The sequence below is a fragment of the Hyla sarda genome, chromosome 9 (assembly GCF_029499605.1).
Source record: "Hyla sarda isolate aHylSar1 chromosome 9, aHylSar1.hap1, whole genome shotgun sequence".
NCBI classification, from domain to species: Eukaryota; Metazoa; Chordata; class Amphibia; order Anura; family Hylidae; genus Hyla; species Hyla sarda.
The window spans coordinates 6,736,334-6,756,369 of NC_079197.1; the positions used below are offsets into that span (position 1 = coordinate 6,736,334).

Here is a 20,036-nt window from a genome sequence, read left to right on the forward strand (position 1 = left end):
CTGTATTATACCCCAGAGCTGTACTCACTATTCTGCTGGTGAGGTCACTATGTACATACATTACATTACTTATCCTGTACTGATCTTTATTGATCCTATTGGTGGCGCTGCAGGAAGATTAAACACTTTTTTGCTGGGGTTCTCTTTAGAATACAGCTGATTTCTGCATGAGATCTTCTTTTATTATCCGTTATAACAAAAATTGAATCATCCAAAACTGACAACCCCTTTAAATGGTGGCAGACAACAGGCAGTGACAGCAATAACATTTCTGCCAACAATATTCCGTAAAATCCTGCCCGTAGGCAAGAAGCTCAACTCATATATCATAAAACCATGTTCTGACATTGCTATAAATCTCTATAGTGTATAATTATTACAGCATATTACTATGTTATCTGTTATTCTAAATTTATTTAGTCTCCTCTCCATCCCTTCTAAATTATATTCCTGGATCTGATCAACCCAGTCTATGTTTCTACTGGACAACCCTGCAGTGAGTACAAGAATGCCCCATGGCCACATCTGAAGAAAAGAAAACCTACCCAGTGCCCAGTCCTGCGTCCTGTCTCTGGAACATTCTTAAAAATATTCATTATTTTTACAGACCAGAACGATGACATCACTACACTTTTATGCATCCAAATCAATTTGTTTTGACACTTTTTCTATGTTACCTTCTTCCACACAAATTTATTTTTTTTGATCATTATTTTGACTTTTAAAGGGGTACTCCGGTGGGAAACTTTTTTTTTTTTTAAATGAACTGGTGCCAGAAAGTTAAACAGATTTGTAAATTACTTCTATTAAAAAATCTTAATCCTTTTAGTACTTATTAGCAGCTGTATGCTACAGAGGAAATTCTTTACTTTGAATTTCTTTTTTGTCTTGTCCGCAGTGCTCTCTGCTGACACCTCTGTCCGTGTCAGTAACTGTCCAGAGCAGCATAGATTTGCTATGAGGATTTTATTCTGCTCTGGACAGTTCCTGATACGGGCATCAGGTGTCAGCAGAGAGCACTATGGACAAGACAAAAAAGAAATTAAAAAAATAAAGATTTTCCTCTGTAGCAGACAGCTGCTAAAAAGTACTGAAAGGATTAAGATTTTTTAATAGAAGTCATTTACAAATCTGTTTATCTTTCTGGCACCAGTTCATTTAAAAAAAAAAAGTTTTCCACTGGAGTACCACTTTAAGGTTAGAGGCACCGCCATGGGTACGCTTTACGCACCAATGACACTCAATTATGTTTTTGGTAATAGGAGTCTTTTTTCGGAAAAAGTCATCACTTTCACTAGTTACATTTTATGACGATATATAAAAAAAAATTCAGGTCACAGCATTCCTTTACGTCATCAGAAGATGTGTGTTGCCTAGAAGATGGAGTCCGGACCATCCCTTTGATATAATCAGAGGTCTCCCCTCCACAAGTAATTTCCAGTTTATCTATAAAGTCACATGCCTCTTGGATGATTTGACCTTTACCAATGAATCAATGAGATTAAAGGGGTACTCCGCTGCTCACCATTTGGAACAAACTGTTCCGAACGCTGGAGCTGGTACCGGGAGCTCCTGATGTCATAGCCCCGCCCCCTCATAATGTCACGCTCCTCCCCCTCAATGCAAGTCTATGGGAGGGGGTGTGACGACTGTGCCATGAGGGGGCAGAGCTACTGCGTCACGTGCTCTCGGCGCCGGCTCCAGCCTTTGGAACAGTTTGTTCCAAACGCTGAGCAGCGGAGTACCCATTTAACGGAGTGCCACCTTGCTCCATCTAAAAATTACTTTTTAATTATGTTTTCATTTCAATAATGGGCGGTGAGAGTCTTTCATGGAAGAACTTACCAGTTTTATTAGTCTTGTTTTGTTGCAGATTCGATTTTTGCAGATGGAATCCCTCCTTTATTTCACAAAAAAATGATATAGACAGATGACATACATGAAAATACAATGAATATTCTAGATTTGAAGATCTCTCTGGATCCTGGTAGTGGCATCCATGTGAAGATCCATCGCAAATGAACATCCACCCTATTTGGTTCAAAAGAGGAATTCCAATTGGAGAAGATTTGCTAAGAGAAAAAAAAGAAAAGTGTCCTCCTAGTGTAGACCTGTCTGATCATCAGGTCAAGACTACAATAACCTACTCAGGGGTTCCCTAAACTTTTGTAGTTGTGCAATAATAGGCACAACTCTTCGGAGTACTTAGATTGTAAAACCCACTGCCGCACCCTTGGGAGCAATCCATGGTGTTAACCAAAGAGAGAAAACGTATGAAAAACCAACACCAGGACCAGACTGCAAAAGGAAACTTTGTGCTGTGAGCAGTGGTTATTCGGTCTACTGTACAGAGCCATGAACTCCGATACTGAGACCACAGGAAAACCTTACCGGATTCTTCTAAAACTTTTATTGGATCACATGCAACGCATTTTGCAGGCACTTTTGCCTTCTTCATCAGCCATAAAATACAATTCAAAATAAAGTCACATATATATATATATACACACACACACACACACACACTGTAATCTGTATGAAGTGTGACATTGTGACTCATAAATATATAAATATATTAAAATAAATAAGTATATATATCTATATTTATATATATATATATATATATATATATGTATATATATACCTACATAACATAGAATATATATAGTTTACATAAACAAGTTTTAAAAGCATGATTTAGTAGGACAAAGAAACTAAATTACAGCCAAAGTAAAGAAAAGAAAAAAAAAGGTACAGGACAGCAAAATAGCATTAAAATGAGAATTTCATAGTATAAAAACCTAAAAAAAAATAAAAGTCTAGTGCAGTAAATTGGAGAGGTGGGCTAAGACTGAAGCTAAATAGTGGTGGATAGGGTCAGGATGTGGATTGAGGACCCTAAACACAAGGCCTTGCTGTTTGGATCATCTGACCAGTTTCTGCAGACATTATTTCTAGACCCTTACAGGTGCCTTTTGAAGGGGAAGGTTTGTGGGGGCCCCTCTCATTTTTAATAAGTGCTGGTGATAGACTGTATCCTTGTGCACCTTTTTGTCTGACACTTTAGCACTTTTTTGCACTTGGGTGATTGATACACTGCTTTAGCATCTTATAAAAATTATGCAGATTACATGTATAATATACATGAAATTGTTTTGAATTTTATGTTACACATGATGAAGAAGGCAAAATTGCCTTGGAAATGTGTTGCATGTGATCCAATAAAGGTTTTAGAAGAAGCCTGTGGATTTTTCCTATGGTCTCAGTATCGGAGACTGTGGTCCTAAATGCTAGACTGGATGACCACTTCTCCCAGCAAGTCAGAGGAGTTTCTTTTTTCATCCTGTCCTGGGGTTGGTTTGATACTCTATCTGGCAATGTATCGGCTGTCAAACAATGGGCGTGATCTATGCAGTTTAAAATTGTGTTCTAAAATTGTACATTGGAAAGACCATTCAGCAAGTAAGAAAAATAAGTATTAGAGATGAGCGAAGTTACAGTGATTCGATTCATCACGAACTTCTCGGCTCGGCGGTTGCTGACTTATAAATTACCTCAGCTTTCCGGTGCTCCGGTGGCTGGAGACTCTTTCCTAGGACTGTATCCACCTTTTCCAGCCACCGGAGCACCTGAAAGCTGAACTAATTTATGCAGGCTAAAGTCATCAACTGCTGAGCCGAGAAGTCCGTGATGAATCGAATCACTGTAACTTTGCTCATCTCTAATACGTCTATTATTTCTAGGTCTGGTGCAAGGTTTTTCACCACCCTAGGCAAAAGCTAATTTTACAGCCTCCTTGATGACGCCCTTTGACTTGCCCCACCTTGTTACTGGGGTGACACACTGTAGCAAACCTCCTTCTCATGCCACTGGCTGAACGAGTGTCTAACTTTCTTGCAGCATCCAGATGGCGCTCTAGGCGGCTGCCTATTTTGCCTATATTTCCATCAACACACCCGCTTGTCGTGTCATGTCAGATATTTCTACAGTAATGATTCATCCCTTTTAAAGGTTAGGCCAGTGGTTCTTAACCTTGTTGGAGGTCCTGAACCCCACCAGTTTCATATGCGCATTCACCAAACCCCACTTAATTGGAAAAATAAAATATGATTTTTTTTCAAATTCAAAACATAGGAGGCATATATTTAAGTATATATTTATACATAGGTGCACAAAATGAACAAAACTATTAAGAACAAAGAACAAAACCATGAAAACAGGATTTTCACACAAAAATAAAAGCATAATGAATATTTGCTGCAAATCAGTGACTTCTGCTGTTGTCTTTCAGAGACCAGTTCAGAAATGCGCAGCTTTACCTTGGCAAGTGCCGCTCATGTCATTTTCACAACAATGGCAGTTTTCCCCCACATTAGGCAGGCAGTGTTCCCCCACATTAGGCAGGCAGTGTTCCCACACATTAGGCAGGCAGTGTTCCCCCACATTAGGCAGGCAGTGTTCCCCCACATTAGACAGGCAGTGTTCCCACACATTAGGCAGGCAGTGTTCCCCCACATTAGACAGGCAGTGTTCCCTCACATTAGGCAGGCAGTGTTCCCCCACATTAGGCAGGCAGTGTTCCCCCACATTAGACAGGCAGTGTTCCCTCACATTAGGCAGGCAGTGTTCCCCCACATTAGGCAGGCAGTGTTCCCCCACATTAGGCAGGCAGTGTTCCCCCACATCAGGCAGGCAGTGTTCCCCCACATTAGACAGGCAGTGTTCCCCCACATTAGGCAGGCAGAGTTCCCCCACATCAGACAGGCAGTGTTCCCCCACATTAGGCGGGCAGTGTTCCCCACATTAAGGAGGCAGTGTTCCCCCACATTAGGCAAGCGGTGTTCCCTCACATTAGGCAGGCAGTGTTCCCCCACATTAGGCAGGCAGTGTTCCCTCACATTAGACAGGCAGTGTTCCCCCACATTAGGCAGGCAGCGTTCCCCCACATTAGGCAGGCAGTGTTCCCCCACATTAGGCAGGCAGCGTTCCCCCACATTAGGCAGGCAGCGTTCCCCCACATTAGGCAGGCAGCGTTCCCCCACATTAGGCAGGCAGTGTTCCCCCCACATTAGGCAGGCAGCGTTCCCTCACATTAGGCAGGCAGTGTTCCCCCCACATTAGGCAGGCAGCGTTCCCTCACATTAGGCAGGCAGCGTTCCCCCACATTAGGCAGGCAGTGTTCCCCCCACATTAGGCAGGCAGCGTTCCCTCACATTAGGCAGGCAGTGTTCCCCCACATTAGGCAGGCAGCGTTCCCCCACATTAGGCAGGCAGTGTTCCCCCCACATTAGGCAGGCAGCGTTCCCCCACAGACATACAGCCTCCAGCCATATACATGTATGCCTGTGTACTGCCCACTTCAGTGTTCCGACCACCACTCCGGCTATAGCAGTAGGTCCCGGGACCAGTGGTCGGAGCACCGAAGATGACGTACCGCTGGTCACTTACCAAGCTGGCCAGCGCGCGTCTTCCTCCTTCTCTATCCTCCGGTCCTCGGCACCTTTGTTTCCATGGGTGCACGCACGGGACGTCAGTGACGTCCCGGCGTCCGCTATGTCCCAGCGGCCCTGCGTTTTTAAACTTAACGCAGGGCCGCCGGGAGTTAATAGTAATGGGGGGGAATTGCACCGTCGCTACAGGAACGGCAAACACCGGCTCTGCTCGGGGCCCCGGGCAATTGCTTGGCTTGCCTGTCCTATTGCGACCTCCCCCGCCGAACCCCCGGGACTGACTCACCGAACCCCTGGGGTTCGATCGAATCCAGGTTAAGAACCACTGCTTTAGGGTATTATGCAGTGTATACTGGGCACAAGGTGTAGCAATCTAAAATAAAAATAAAAAATTCTACTAGGAGAAGCCGATTGGATTCATGGTCTTTAGAGGCTAAGCCTCTAAATTACATTTTTTGTCTTTTTTGTGAATTCTATCCCGCCACTGATTGGGTCATACAACAACATATTCTACAATGAATTGGGAGTATTATGTGTATAATCCATACTATTATATTCTTTACATTGCTTTTTGTTTCCCCCTTTTTTAATCTTTTTACACTTGACCTAAACATGAACATAATCCTCCCAGGACACAATAAAGAAGGCAGCCGGAAAAAAAGGATTCCATTAATATAATGTACTGTACTAACCACTAATGCGCTGTGTGCACAAGCTCTAATAATGCGCTATCAATCTCAAGTACAAATAGCCTTGACAGGGGACAGATGAACATCCAGTATATACCGTATTTTTCGCCCTATAGGACGCACCGGAATATAAGACCCACCCAATTTTAAAGGTGCAAAATATAGAAAAAAAAGATTCTGAACCCAACAGTGATCTTCAACCTGCGGACCTCCAGATGTTGCAAAACTACAACTCCCAGCATGCCCGGACAGCCGTTGGCTGTCCGGGCATGCTGGGAGTTGTAGTTTTGCAACATCTGGAGGTCCGCAGGTTGAAGACCACTGGACTATAGGAAGTAGTACTCACGTGGCCCCGTCACTCCGGACCTGTCACCGCTCCCCTGGATGTCGCTCCATCACTGTCGCTGCGTCCCCGTGTTGTTCCCGACGCTCCGGACGTCTTCTTCCCCGGGATCCACGCTCTCCGTCGCCGTCATCACGTCGCTACGCACGCCACTCCTATTGGATGACGGGGAGGCGTGCGCGACGATGTGATGACGTCGAAGGAGAGCACTGGCCAAGCAGGGGATCCCGGAGCAGACACCGAGGCAGGTAAGGTCCCTCCCGGTGTCCTGTAAGCTGTTCGGGACGCCGTGACTTCACCAACTGAGCAGCCGGGTTAGTGTCACTGTCCCTTCAGACGCGGCAGTCAGCTTTAATCGCCGCGTCTGAAGGGTTAATACAGGGCATAACCGCGATCGGTGATGTCCTGTATTAGCCGCGGGTTCCGGCCGTTGATGGCTACAGGGATCGCCGCGATAGGGGTGTATTCGCCGTATAAGACGCACCCCCCCCCCCCTGGGGAAGAAAAAGTGCGTCTTATATGGCGAAAAATACGGTAACCCCTAAGGCTAAGTTCACACTACTGAAATTCTGCCTGCAATTCCCCTTTGAAATTGCAGGCAGAAATTCTGCTTCCTAAATTGTACATGCGAGTCAATGGGCCTCATTTACTAAGCTGAAACCGACCGGTTTTTGTCTGGTTATTTTGGCGCAGAGTGTCTGAGACAGGTCTGCCCCAGTGTGCGACAGAGTGCCCCTGGAAAATTCGACAAACCCGACATTGCACTGTGAGAAAATGGGGCGTGGTCTGTCGCAAAGGGGGCGTTGTCATCCCGAAAAGGGGCGTGGTTTCACAACCGGACCGATTTACTATTGAATTCTCAGAAAATCCTGTGGATAAATGGCTGGAAATATCCACCTAGAAAAAGCTGCTCAGAAAATGTTCCCGACTTTTCCCAATAGTAAATAGAGAGGAATCCTGCAAGTATGAAACAAGTAAAAACCCGACACTCTTAGTATAAATGAGGCCCAATGAGTTTTCCGTGCACCCATTCACACTTCGGAATTTTTAAAGCGGAATTTGTGAGTGGAATTTCCGCTTTCAAATTTCCGCCTGAAGAATGGTGGGGCTCTTTCTTCAGGCAGATTTTCGTAGCAGAACCCCATTGACTTCAATGGGACTCTCATTTGAAGCTGGATTTTTACCCAACGCGGATTGACTGAAAATAGCCTAAGGCTAGGTTCACACTGCGGAATCTCCAGGCAGAAAATTTCCTCCCGGAGATTCCGAGTGCGGCCAGAGCTGACTGAATCATGCAGTGCTAGGACCGTGCGGACACTGTAGTCTCCAATAGACTGAAATGTGTTCCGCGAGTATTTCCGCCGGAAGAATGAGCAATGCCATTCTTCAGGCGTAAATTTTCAAGCGGATTTTTCCGTTCACGAATTCCGAAGTGTGAATCTGTGAACGGAAACCCATTCACTACACTATACATTTTTGTAAACGCAATTTCTGCCTGCAATTTCAAAGCAGAATCGCAGGTGGAAATTCCGTAGTGTGCACCTAGAGTAAAGGTCTATTCATATGGCAGAATTTCCACTTGCGGAATTCCGCATCAAATTAAAGCCCATAGACTTCTAAGGGATTCCGCACTCCCATTCACACTTTTGAATTTCCGCTTGCGTGACATCGTGATCCCCGAAGCCCGCACCCTTTTAACCTCTTAAGGACCAAGGACGTACCGGTACGTCCTGAGTCCTCTCCCGTTCTATAATGGGTCATAGCGGGTCAGGCCCAGCCTCTAACAACGGCCAGGACCCGTGGCTAATAGCGCTCGGCACTGATTGTGGTGCTGCGTGCTATTAACCCTTTAGACGCGGCGTTCAAAGTTGAACGCCGCGTCTAAAGTGAAACTAAAACGTTGACGGCTAGCTCAGGGGGACACAGCTGAGACACAGTAGGAGGGTCCCTTACCTTGCCTCCTGGTGTCCGATCACCGAATGACTGCTCAGTGCCTGAGATCCAGACATGAGCAGTCAAGCGGCAGAATCATTGATCAATGGTTTCCTATGAGAAACCATTGAACAATGTAAAAGATCAGTGTGTGCAGTGTTATAGGTCCCTATGGGATAACAATGATCAGTATAAAAGATCAGTGTGTGCAGTGTTATAGGTCCTATGGGATAACAATGATCAGTATAAGAGATCAGTATGTGTAGTGTTATAGGTCCCTATGGGATAACAATGATCAGTATAAGAGATCAGTGTGTGCAGTGTTATAGGTCCCTATGGGATAACAATGATCAGTATAAGAGATCAGTGTGTGCAGTGTTATAGGTCCCTATGGGATAACAATGATCAGTATAAGAGATCAGTGTGTGCAGTGTTATAGGTCCCTATAGGAGCTATAACACTGCAAAAAAAAAAAGTGAACAAAAAAGTGAATAAAGATCATTTAACCCCTTCCCTAATAAAAGTTTGAATCACCCCCCTTTTCCCATTTAAAAAAAACCCAGTGTAAATAAAAATAAACATATGTGGTATCGCCGCGTGTGGAAATGTCCAAATTATAAAAATATATCGTTAATGAAACCGCACGGTCAATGGCGTACACGCAAATAAATTCCAAAGTCCAAGATAGTGTATTTTTGGTCACTTTTTATATCATGAAAAAATTTATAAAAAGCGTTCAAAAAGTCCGATCAATCCAAAAATGGTACCGCTAAAAACTTCAGATCATGGCGCAAAAAATGAGCCCTCATACTGCCCCATACGCAGAAATATAAAAAAGTTATAGGGGTCAGAAGATGACAATTTTAAACGTATAAATTATCCTGCATGTAGTTATGATTTTTTTCAGAAGTGCGACAAAATCAAACCTATATAAGTAGGGGATCATTTTAATCGTATGGACCTACAGAATAATGATAAGGTGTCATTTTTACCGAAAAGTGTACGATGTAGAAACAGAAGCCCCCAAAAGTGACAAAATGGCGTTTTTTTTTTTTCAACTTTGTCTCGCAAAGATTTTTTTTTTCCGTTTCACCATAGATTTTTGGGTAAAATGACTGATGTCATTACAACGTAGAATTAGTGGCGCAAACAATAAGCCATCGTATGGATTTTTAGGTGCAAAATTGAAAGAGTTATGATTTTTTTAAGGTAAGGAGGAAAAAACGAAAGTGCAAAAACGGAAAAACCCCTGGTCCTTAAGGGGTTAAAACGAATATGTTTTTTTACTTGTCACATCAACACTACAATATTGGGTCTTGTTGTTTTGTAAAACAAGTTGAAATTGTCATTTTACTGTATTTTTCCTTTTTTTTCATGGCAGTGTTTGTGTGATTGGATTTATTTAACACTTTTATTTTACAACATATTGGGGGACATTATTGTAGGTGTGGGGGAGAAGCATTTTTTTTCTTTCACCTTTTTTTGTGCGCTGGTAATGTGTAGGGGCACCATATGACATAACATTTTGTGTATATAAACATTTCCTGGAATTTCTCTGGTTTATTCGTTAAGCCAAATTGTTGCGACTTTTTAATCTTAATGCGCAAAAATTCGCGACTTTTCTACACAAACACCAAAAAGCTAAGCCAGGTGTGGGCTGGTGTATTTTTGCGACTTTTTGGAAGCGTTTGCGCAAAAATCTGTGACTTTTCACAAAAGTCACATTTGATAGATACCGTATTTTTTACCGTATAAGACGCTACGGCATATAAGACGCACCCAATTTTAAAGGAGGAAAATCTAGAAGAAAAAAATTCTGAGCCAAATACAATGTAAAGTACAGGACAGTGACCTTCAACCTGCGGACCTCCAGATGTTGCAAAACTACAACTCCCAGCATGCCCGGACAGCCGTTGGCTGTCCGGGCATGCCGGGAGTTGTAGTTTTGCAACATCTGGAGGTCCGCAGGTTGAAGACCACTGGTATAGGAGGTAATACTCACGTGTCCCCGCCGCTGCGCACCCGTCACCGCTGCCCTGAATGTCGCCCTCCATCGCTGTCGCCGTGTCCCCGTCGCTCCGGAACGTCTCTGCTGCCGGGATCCTCGCTCTCCGTCGCCGCCATCACATCGCTATGCACGCCACTACGCACGCCGCTCCTATTGGATGATGGGACTGCGTGCGCGACAACGTGATGACGATGAAGGAGAGCGCCGGCCATGCAGGGGATCCCAGCACGGAGCAGTCATTCACCGATCGGGCACCGAGGAGGCAGGTAAGGTCCCTCCCGGTGTCCTGTAAGCTGTTCGGGACACCGCGATTTCACCGCGGCGGTCCTGAACAGCCCGACTGAGCAGCCGGGATAGTTTCACTTTCGCTTCAGACGCGGCGGTCAGCTTTGATCTCCGCGTCTGAAGGGTTAATACAGGGCATCACCGCGATCGGTGATGTCCTGTATTAGCCGCGGGTCACGGCCGTTGATGGCCGCCAGGACCGCCGTGATATGACAGGGTTTTAATGTGTATTTGCCGTATAAGACGCACCAACTTTTTCCTCGCAGTTTTGGGGAAGAAAAGGTGCATCTTATACGTCGAAAAATACGGTACATGACCACTACATCGTGAAAAGGCTAAATGGTGTTCTGCAAGTCAACATTGTGAATAATGTCTATTTGAAAAGTCACAAAAAAAAAACAAAAAAACACCGCAGCTAAACTGCGCCAAATATAGACAACAAAACTACTGTAAATGCAATGATAGATGTAGTTTTTAAACTGTTCCTCTATTGTCATTGCTCCCCCTGTGGACGCCGGCGTTGCAGGGGTGGAGGTCAGCGAGAAGAAGAAGAAAGAAAGAAGAAGAAGAACTTCAAAATCAGCTGTTACCGGTGGCGGAAAGATAGATCTCTAGTGCCACCTATAGGTAGCTTTCCAGTAATGCTATATTTAGTCTAGGGAGACATAGTAAATTCAGTAAAAAAAAAGCAATAAAACTATAAATGTTAAAATCTGCCCTTTTTCCTATCCCCCCCAAAAAATTATTAAAAAATAATAAAGATGTTTGATATCGCCGTGTGCGTAATTGTCCGAACTATTAAAATATAATGGTAAATATCCTGTATGAGGAACAATGTAAACATTCTTTTTGGCCACATCACATTCCAGAAAAATGTAATAAAAAGTGATGAAAAAGTCCCATATATGCAAAATTGGAACCAACAGAAGCAAATAAATAAAGTAAGTTATAGGGATCAGGAAAGGGTGATATTAGACATACTAATTTTGTTTAAAAAAAAGTTTATTTTAATCTTTTACATTTTTAAGTAGTGCAGTAATAGTAAAGCCTGTAAACATGGGTATCATTTCAATTGTTTTATTTTATTGACTTACTGAATAAAGAAAACATAGAAGTTTTATTGTAAAGATCACTGTGTAAAAACGAAGCCTTCCAAAAGCTGCAAAATTGCGGTTTTCTTTTCAATTTTGATCCAAAATAGTATATTTTTGGTTGCACCATAGATTTTAGGGTAAAATGAAAGCCCAAATGGCCACACACACAATAAAAAGCCGTCATATGGGTCTGTGGAGGGAAAAATGGCTTTTAGAAGGTGAGAAGGAAAAAAATTAAAATGCTAAAATAAAGCTGGCTGTGTCCTTAACCCCTTAAGGACCAGGGGTTTTTCCGTTTTTTCATTTTCGTTTTTTCTCTTTCAAAACTCTTTCAATTTTGCACCTAAAAATCCATATAATGGTTTATTTTTTGCGCCACCAATTCTACTTTGTAATGACGTCAGTCATTTTACCCAAAAATCGACGGCGAAGCGGAAAAAAAAATCATTGTGAGACAAAATTGGAAAAAAAAATTCCATTTTGTAACTTTTGGGGGCTTCTGTTTCTAGATCGTACAATTTTCGGTAGAAATGATACCTTCTCTTTATTCTGTAGGTCCATACGATTGAAATGATCCCCTGCTTATATAGGTTGGATTTTGTCGTACTTCTGAAAAAAATCATAACTACATGCAGGAAAATTTATAAGTTTAAAATTGTCATCTTCTGACCCCTTTAACTTTTTTATTTTTCCGTGTATGGGGTGGTATGAGAGCTAATCTTTTGCGCTGTGATCTGGGGGTTTTAGCGGTACCATTTTTGTATTGGTAGGACTTTTTGATCGCTTTTTATTCATTTTTTCATGGCATAAAAAGTGACCAAAAATACGCTATCTTGGACTTTGGAATTTTTTTTGCGCGTACGCCATTGACCGTGCGGTTTAATTAATGATATATTTTTATAATTCGGACATTTCCGCACGCGGTGATACCACATATGTTTATTTTTATTTTTAGTTACACTGGTTTTTTTTCAAATGTGAAAAGGGGGGTGATTCAAAATTGTATTAGGGAAGGGGTTAAATGATCTTTATTCACTTTTTTCCCCCACTTTTTTTTGCAGTGTTATAGGTCCCATAGGGACCTATAACACTGCACACACTGATCTCTTATACTGATCATTGTTATCACATAGGGACCTATAACACTGCACACACTGATCTCTTATACTGATCATTGTTATCCCATAGGGACCTATAACACTGCGCACACTGATCTCTTATACTGATCATTGTTATCCCATAGGGACCTATAACACTGCGCACACTGATCTCTTATACTGATCATTGTTATCACATAGGGACCTATAACACTGCACACACTGATCTCTTATACTGATCATTGTTATCACATAGGGACCTATAACACTGCACACACTGATCTCTTATACTGATCATTGTTATCCCATAGGGACCTATAACACTGCGCACACTGATCTCTTATACTGATCATTGTTATCCCATAGGGACCTATAACACTGCGCACACTGATCTCTTATACTGATCATTGTTATCACATACGGACCTATAACACTGCACACACTGATCTCTTATACTGATCATTGTTATCACATAGGGACCTATAACACTGCACACACTGATCTTTTACACTGTTCAATGGTTCCTCATAGGAAACCATTGATCAATGATTCTGCCGCTTGACTGCTCATGCTTGGATCTCAGGCACTGAGCAGTCATTTGGCGATCAGACACCAGGAGGCAAGGTAAGGGACCCTCCTGCTGCGTCTCAGCTGTTTGGGATGCCGCGATTTCGCCATCCCGAACAGCCCCCTGAGGTAGCCGGCAACGTTTTAGTTTCACTTTAGACGCGGCGTTCAACTTTGAATGCCGCTGCATTGCCATAGAATGAGATTTGCCATAGAATGAGATGCTCCGCCTCCATCACATCCTATTGGCTCCCACTTGTCACGTGACATATTTAACCGTCACGCATCGACGCGCACAGCAGTCTCAGTTTGGCTATATCAGGGAGAGGATCTCCTTTCCCTGTGATAGCTGAAGCTGCACGGAGCCATCCGAAGGCAAATCTCATTCTATTGCAATGGATACAGACTGCGCATGGCCAGCTGGCCAAATTGCGTAGGGAAGGACAACTGAGCACGTGCAATACTGCGTAGGGAGGCCAGCTGGCCATGCGCAGTCTGTATGCATAGAAATAGAATGAGATTTGCCTTCGGCTCCATGCAGCTTCAGCTATCACAGGGAAAGGAGATCCTCTCCCTGATATAGCCAAACTGAGACTGCTGTGCGCGTCGATGCGTGACGGTTAAATATGTCACGTGACAAGTGTGAGCCAATAGGATGTGATGGAGGCGGAGCATCTCTTTCTATGGCAAATCTCATTCTATGGCAATGCACCGCGTCTAAAGGGTTAATAGCTATGAGCCACAGGTCCCGGACGTTGTTAGAGGCCAGGCCTGACCCGCGTTATAGAACGGGAGAGGACTCAGGACATGCCGGTATGTCCTTGGTCCTTAAGAGGTTTAGGGGTTAAGTGGCAGCCATGAATGGAGTCTGTATACAGACATAACACACTTTACACATATAAATCAGACATTACACACATACCTCCTCAATAATCATTAGTTTTTTTTCTAAATGAAAATCTCTTTGTTAAAGCCTACTTACCATGTGCTCCCAGTCAAAGACAAGGGGACTACCAGGAAGAATAGGGCCTAATGCAGCTTCCTGCCAATTTATATAGGGAGAGGGAGATAGAAAACACAATGGGGGAGATTTATCAAAACCTGTGCAGAGGAAGAGTGGTGCAGTTGCCCATAGCAACCAATCAGATTGCTTCTTTCATTTTCCACAGGCCTCTTTAGAGGCCTGTGGAAAATGAAAGAAGCAATCTGATTGGTTGCTATGGGCAACTGCACCACTCTTCCTCTGCACAGGTTTTGATAAATCTCCCCCAATGTGAATTCAAATAGAGAAAACAGACATGGTCGCACATCCACAACATGCACAATGATCTAATGCTTCTCAGCAACATTTTATTAAACTTACAGGTCGTTATTGTACTTTATGGTCATGAAGTGCAGCCCACTAGCCACGTCTGACTGGGAGCACATGGTAAGTGAGTTTTTACACCATGTTCACACTTGTGGGGTGCTGTGTGGCATCCATTGCTGCTGCGGCACCGTGTCTGTGGGTAGGCGAAGCCCTGGGACTGGTTTGAGTGGCATTGGGGCTGCTCTGCCAGTAGGTTGTTCCCCCTGTGGGCACTGGTGTTGCGGCGGTGGTGGTCGCCATTTTCTGCTAGGGACATTAGGGACCCACTACTTATAGGTGGCCGTGACGTGGCTAGTGGGCTGCACTTCATGATCATAAAGTACAATAACAACCTGTTAGTTTAATAAATGTTGCTGAGAAGCATTAGATCAGTGTGCATGTTGTGGATGTGCGACCATGTCTGTTTTCTCTATTTGAATTCACATTTGTTGACTATTGTCCGAAACAAAAAGGGACTGAATCACGTTCTCTCAGGTACATGGGAGCGGTGATGGCTTTGTCATGTACGTCAAATCTAAGTTAAACAATCAATGGCAAATCCGGACTTACAGGTTTTTATTATTGCTTATTGTAAAAACTGAAAGATGCTCAATATTCATGCAGAATAGGCAAAGGATTTGAACAAAAAATTGCATGTTATGAGCGCTTTTCCAGGATATGGTATAAACTTCAGATCTTAATCAATTTAGGACTAAAAAAGGTTTATTAAAGGGGTACTCCGCCCCTAGACATCTTATTCCCTATCCAAAGGATACACATATACACACACACACACACACACACATATACACATATACACACACATACACACACATACACATATATACACACACATATACACATATATACACACACATACACACATATATACACATATACACATATATACACACACATATACACATATATACACACACACACACACACACACATACACATATATACACACACATATACACATATATACACACACATACACACACATATACACATATATACACACACACAAACACACACACATATACACATATATATACACACACACACACACATATACACATATACACACACATACACACACATACACATATATACACACACATATACACATATATACACACACATACACATATACACACACATATACACATATATACACACACATATACACATATATACACACACATACACATATACACACACATATACACATATATACACACACATACACACACATATACACATATATACACACACAGACACATACACACATATACACATATACACACACATATACACATATATACACACACACATACACATATACACACACATATACACATATATACACACACATATACACATACATACACACACAGACACATACACACACACATACACATATACACACACATATACACATATATACACACACACATACACATATACACACATATACACATATATACACACACACATACACATATACACACACACATACACATATATACACACACACATACACATATATACACACACATATACACATATACACACACATATACACATATATACACACACATATACACATATATACACACACATATACACATACATACACACACAGACACATACACACACACATACACATATACACACACATATACACATATATACACACACATACATATACACATATATACACACACATACATATACACATATATACACACACATATACACATATACACACACATATACACATATACACACACATATACACATATATACACACACATATACACATATACACACACACATATACACATACATACACACACAGACACATACACACACACATACACATATACACACACATATACACATATATACACACACACATACATATACACATATATACACACACACATACACATATACACACACATATACACATATATACACACACACAGACACACATTGGGCCTCATTTACTAAGTGTATCTGTTTTTTCTAGGTGGATATTTCCAGTCATTTATCCACAGGATTTTCTGTGAATTCAATAGTAAATCGGTCGGGTTGTGAAACCACGCCCCTTTTTGGGCCAACCACGCCCCCTTTACAGCAGACCATGCTCCTTTTTCGGCTTTTCACAGTGCAATGTCGGGTTTGTCGGATTTTCCAGGCGCACGCTGGCGCAGACTGGGGCAGACCTGTCTCAGACACTCTGCGCCAAAATAACCAGACAAAAACTGGTTGGTTTCAGCTTAGTAAATGAGGCCGTTGAGTTTTATATATATATATAAGAAGGTGAATTATTATTGTGTCTTCTGGTTGTATATCTGTTACTGTGAACATCTGTCAATTACACAGGGGTGACACACTAAGGCGGCATTCACATCACAGTTAGTCACTAGCTGCCAGGTCCGGCTGGGAAATGTATCTACCGGGAGCTCCTGTATCCCAGACCGGCGCCGAAACCCATTCAGATAATCCCTCCGGTCGGCTCACTTTTGCCCCGTATCCGGTTTTGTGACCAGACCTAAAACCATAGTATACCACTCTCCCATACAGCTTCTCCTTGTGCAAAGTGACCTGAATTGTTAAACAATGCACAGTGACCCCATGTGCAGCGAGATGATGTTGTGGGTCTGTGGAGGTGATCTGGGGCTTGTTTTTCACCGCTCTTACCATCCTTCGCCTTTCTCATATTTTAGTTGGCCTGACATTCCTGGCCTTAAAGGGGTACTCTGGCCCCAAGACATCTTATCCCCTTTCCAAAGGATAGGAGATAAGACGTCTGATCGCGGGGGGGGGTCCCCACTGGGGAACCCCGCAATCTAGCATGTAGCACCCACCTGTAAGCACTGCAGGAAGCGCTGGAAGCTCTCAGTGTTATGTCTGCCGACCACGGGGACGTAGTATTGTGACGCCATGACTCCACCCCCGTGTGACGTCATGCCCTGCCCCCTCAATGCAAGTCTATGGGAAGGGGTGTGACTGTCTTTATATATGTGTATATATAATATTACTGTATCTTTATATATGTGTATGTTGAGGTCAGGAGATTGTGAAGGCCAGGGCAAAACCTTCAGTTTACACCTCTTGATGTAATCCCCCGTGGATTTCGAGGTGTGTTTAGTAGTGTTGCTCGCGAATATTCGCAATACGAATTTTATTCGCGAATATCGCATATTCCCGAATTCGCGAATATTCGCGAATATAGCACTATATATTCGTAATTACGAATATTTTTTTTTAATTTATTTATTTTTTTTCCACAGTACACATAACAGTGATCATCCCTCTCTGCTTCCAGCTTGTGTAGTGTAAAGAAGGCTCTAATACTACTGTGTGAGACTGGCGTGAGAATTTTCGCATATGCGAATTTTTTGTATATGCAAATTTTCGCATATTTTAATTTTTGCGCACGCGAATATTTGCATATGCAAATAAAACGCGAATATTCGCGAATATATGACGAATATTCGTCCATATATAAAATAAAACGCGAATATTCGCGAACATATGACGAATATTCGTCCATATATTCGTGAATATTCGCGAATTCGAATATGGCCTATGCCGCTCAACACTAGTGTTTAGGATTATTATCCATTTGTAGAAGCCATCCTCTCTTTAACTTCAGCTTTTTCCAAATCCAAAATTTGCTGGAATTTTATTGAATACATTTTTCCTTCTACTCGTGAGATGTTCCCTGTGCCACTGGCTGCAATACAACCCCAATGCATGATTGATCCACCCCCTTGCTTAACAGTTGGACAGAGGTTCTTTTTATTAAATTCTGTTCACCTTCTTCTCCAAACGTACCTTTGCTCATTCCGGCCAAAAAGTTCAATTTTAACCTCATCGGTCCACAGAACTTGTTTCCAAAATGCATCAGGCTTGTCTATATGTTCATTTGCAAAGTCCAAACGCTGATTTTTGTGGTGAGGACGTAGAAGAGGTTTCTGATGACTCTTCCATGAAGACCATATTTGTACAAGTATGAGTGGAATAGTGTACCACAACTCCAGTGTCTGCCAGATCTTTCTGGAGGGATTGTGCAGTCAAACGTGGGTTTTGAATTGTTTTTCTCACAATCCTGCGAGCTGTTCTGTCGGATATTTGTCTTGGTCTTCCAGATCTTGCTTTAACTTCCACTGTTCCTGATGACTGCCATTTCTTAATTACATTCCGAACAGAGGATATTGACATCTAAAATGTTTTGCTATCTTCTTATAGCCTTCTCCAGCTTTGTGAGCGTCAACTATTTTCAGTTTCAGATTTCTAGACAACTGCTTAGAAGAACCCGTGGTGCTGATTGTTGGGGCAAGGTCAGATGAGTCTGGGCATTTAAATCCTTTGAGATTGACATCACCTGATCTCCCCAGATGATGATTGAGAACAATCCATGACACTGGCAGGTCTCAGCTTTGCAAAGGGGGCAGTGCACGTTATAAACTCTGCAGGGGGCCCAAACTTTTGCAGACGCCATTTTTTTGTTTTCTGTTATTTTGAAAGTGTAAATGATGGAAATAACTTTTGTTGACATATTATAAGAATGTCTAATCTGTAATTTGATGCCTTTTGGAGATTTTTCCATCTTTCCTAGGCTTCTTTATGCACATTAATAAAATGTTTTACCTGGGGTGCCCAAACTTTTGATCTCCACTGTATATCTTTATGTATGTAATAAAAATGCAATGTATGGGGGGGGGACTTAAAAATTAACGTTTATTCATTTTCCATGGTAAAATAGGACTTGCAAACAATGTGTTCTCTTATTTATAGCATTTGCACCGGCCACCCCCTATATGGACACTTTCAGTCTGTATGGTGCAGTGGTGCCCATTCACACTGCGTCTTTTAGTGTTCCTTAAGAGTATGCGTTATATAAGAATAAGTGTCTGAATGTCATTCAATACTCACTTATCAAATCATGTGCACATCATACATAGTCCTTATGTCCATGATTAAAAAATTGCACAATAGATAGGAGGTCCTACCAAAATTATTCAAATAGAAGGGTTCAATTACATTTCCCTAAAGGATATATGTCTTTGACCATGGGACCTAGCACAGAAAGGGCTTCATATATGATCTCCTCATAGTTTACACAAACCACAAAAAAAATGGAGTCATTTTACTAAAGTTAAAAATCAACCCTTTTATTATATCAATTAAAAAACATAATCAGAA

The 20,036-nt window shown here is 42.3% G+C and overlaps 1 protein-coding gene across 6 annotated transcripts in view; it reads left to right on the top strand.

Annotated features, from left to right (window-relative positions):
• Window positions 1-14,143: 14,143 nt before the first annotated feature.
• LOC130291102 (histo-blood group ABO system transferase-like) overlaps window positions 14,144-20,036 on the top strand; it is a 55,960-nt gene continuing 50,067 nt past the window's right edge. For 3 of the 6 annotated variants that reach the window (XM_056539513.1, XM_056539508.1, XM_056539514.1), the window contains exon 1: window positions 14,144-14,278. The gene's annotated coding sequence lies outside the window, so the exon portion shown is untranslated. Of the gene's footprint in view, window positions 14,279-14,812; window positions 14,895-15,207; window positions 15,338-20,036 lie in introns of those variants that run through there. The other 3 variants (XM_056539511.1, XM_056539509.1, XM_056539510.1) reach the window with 3 other exon arrangements.